The sequence below is a fragment of the Panthera tigris genome, chromosome B3 (assembly GCF_018350195.1).
Source record: "Panthera tigris isolate Pti1 chromosome B3, P.tigris_Pti1_mat1.1, whole genome shotgun sequence".
Lineage (NCBI taxonomy): Eukaryota > Metazoa > Chordata > Mammalia > Carnivora > Felidae > Panthera > Panthera tigris.
This window is the reverse complement of record NC_056665.1, coordinates 19838398-19841750: the sequence shown is the minus strand read 5'-3', so window position 1 is coordinate 19841750 and position 3353 is coordinate 19838398. Positions and strand designations below refer to the sequence as shown.

General features: G+C 33.5%; 1 pseudogene; it reads left to right on the top strand.

Moving 5' to 3' along the window:
* Positions 1–2279: 2279 nt before the first annotated feature.
* LOC102953485 lies at positions 2280–3039 on the top strand (annotated as a pseudogene).
* The last annotated feature ends 314 nt before the right edge of the window (positions 3040–3353 follow it).

Here is a 3353-nt window from a genome sequence, read left to right as displayed (position 1 = left end):
AATAGACTGTCTACAAGAAATCTGCTTTAAATTAAAGACACATATATATTAAAAGTAAATGGATAGAGAAAAAAATACTATACTAACACTAATCAAAAGAAAGTGGGAGTACTTACATTAGTTTCAGACAGAGCAGATTTCAAATCGAGGAAAGTTATCAGGGATAAATAATAATTAAGGGGTCAGGTCTCCAAAAAGACATAGTAATCCTTAACATGTACGTAGCTAACAACAGAGTGTCAAACTATGTGAGGTAACAACTAATAGAATTGCAACAAGAAATAGTTGAATCCATATTCATAGTGGGAAACTGCAATACTTATCTCTCATAAATGAACAGATCCATCATACGGCAAATCAGTAAAGACACAGCTGAACCCAACAACACCTATAATCAATTGGATATAATCGACATCTGTAGACTATTCCATGTAACAACAGAAATGCACATTCTTCTCAACTTCAAATGGAACATTCACCAAGACAAACCACATTCTGGGCCATAATACACACCTTAACAAATTTGAAAGAACTGAAATCACAACATCTGACCTCACACCACAGTGGAATTAAACTAGAAATCAATAACAGAAAGTAACTGGAAAATTCTGAAATATATGTAGATCAAATAACACGTTTCAAAATAACACATGGGCCAAAGAAAAAGAAATTTTAAATAGTTCAAGTTAAATGCAAATGAAAACATAACTTTAAAAATTTGTGGGATGCAGTGAAAGCAGTGCTTAGCAGGAAATTTATAGCATTGAATGCATATATTGGAAGAGAAGAAAGATCTAAAATCAATAATCTAAGCTTTCATCTTAGGATACTAGAAAAAGAAGAGCAAATTAAATGCAAAGTAGGCATAAGAAAAGACAGTAAGGAGCCTGGGTGGCTCAGTTGGTTAAGCGTCCCACTTGGGCTCAGGTCATGATCTCACAGTTCATGGGTTTGAGTCCCACATCAGGCTCTGTGCTGACAGCTCAGAGCCTGGAGCCTGCTTTGGATTCTATGTCTCCCTCTCTCTCTGCTCTTCCCCCTCTTGTGCTCTGTATCTGTCTCCCAAAAATAAATAAACATCAAAGAAAAGAAAAGAAAAGAAATAATAATGATTTGAACAGAAATCAACAAAATTGAAAACAGGAAATCAATAGAAAAAAATCAACAAAACCGAAAGCTTGTTATTCAAAAAGATTAATAAAATTAGTAAGCTTCTAGTCAGGCCAACTCTCTTTTATCTAAAAGAGAAGATACAAATTACTAATACCAGAAATGAAAGAAGGGGCATCACTGCAGAGCCTATAGACATTAGAAGAATAATAAAAGAATTACGAACCACTCTATACTCACAAATTTGATAACCTAGATGAAATGGACCAATCCTTGAAAGACACAATTTACCAAAACTCACGCAAGAAGAAATAGGTAGTCCAAATAGGCCTCTATCTATTAAATAAATGGAATTAATAACAGATAGGTTCTGTTGGAAACAGATAGGTTCACTGGTGAATTCTACCAAACATTTAAGGAAGAAATGATATCAATTCCCTACAATCTTTTTCAGAGAATACAAGCAGAATAAATACTTCCTAACTTATTATAAGAGTCTGGTGTTACCCTAATACCAAAACCAGACAAACATATTACAAGAAAATAATACTACAGATGAATATCTCTCATGAACATAGATGCAAAATTCCTCAACAAAATATTCACAAATTGAATTCAACAATGTATTTTAAAAATTATATACCATGATCAAGTGAGATTTATTCCAAGTATTGGAAGGCTACTTCAAATTTTGAAAATCAATCAATGTAATCCACCACATCAACAAACTAAAAAGAAAAAAAAATCACATGATTATAACAATAGGTTCAGAGAAAACATTTGACAAAATCTGACACTCATTCATTAAAAAAACCCTCAGGAAACTAGGAATAGAGGGGAACTTCCTCTACTTAGTAAAAAAATATCTACAAAACCCATTATAGCTAATATCATATTTGTGAGAAACTCAAAAGTTTCCTACTAGGATCAGAAACAAGACAAAGATATCCCCTCTCACCACTCCTTTTCAACATTGTACTAGAAGTTAAAATAATGCAATAAGGCAAGAAAAGAAAGGTATACAAATTGGGAAGGGAGAAACAAAACTATCTTTGTTCACAGATGACATGATCATCTATGTCAAAAATCTCAAAGAATCAACAAAAAAATCCAGGAGCTGATTCACTGCAGAGCCAAAGGAGGAGGGGAGAGGCCTAGAGGACACCAACATGAGCAAGTTGAAATCATCACAGAAGGATAAAATTCATCAGTTTATTAGCTTCACACACTCAAGTGAAAAAACAGTAGTAAGTTGTCTGTTTCAAAATGACTGGAGGTTAGATATTGCAACAGACTTTTTTTATCCAAAATCTTGAACTTTATATATGTGAGAGTATAAAAGGATCACTGGACAGGAAGAAGCTAGAACAGCTATACAATAGATACAAAGATCCTCAAGATGAATATAAAATTGGTATAGGTGGTACACAGAACATGTGTGATGACTTCGTACTTGATCCAGCCAGCATCAGTGCATTGATTATTGTGTGAAAGTTCAGAGCAGCAACACAGTGCAAGTTTTCCAACAGGAGTTCATGAATGATATGACATAGAAAAACTAAATGCCCAGATACCCAAAATGGAACAAGAATTGAAAGAACCAGGATGATTTAAGGAGTTTTACAAGCTTACTTTTAATTTTGCAAAGAATCCAAGACAAAAAGGATTAGATCTAGAAATGGCAATTGCCTGCTGGAATTTAGTGTTTAAGGGAGATATACATTCTTAGACTTATGGAATAAATTTTTATTGGAACATGATAAATGATCAATACCAAAAAATACTTGGAATCTTCTTTTAGATTTCAGTACAATGATTGCAGATAACATGTCTAATTATCACAAAGAAAGAGCATGGCCTGTTCTTATTGATGACTTTGTGGAATTTGCATGCCCTCTAATTGCTGGGACAGAAAGTACAATAGTGTAGCACTAAAGGAACCTTCTAAAATATACACAGTCTGTATAATAAATACAACAGAAAATTGCACAATTTCTGCTGGCTGGACTGAACTGATGATCAGTCCTCACAATTCAGACTGAGGGTTGTGTCAAAACTTTAAGGATATATCTTGGACCATATGGTATTTCATTCATCTATTGGTGGTTTGGACTTATATTCTTGTCTGGGCTGATTTGAACATTCATAATTCAAATATTGCAGATTTCATTTTCTGTCTGTGGATGATACTAGTTTATTCTCCCATAAGTCTTAGAACATATAAAAATCAATCACTTTCCTAT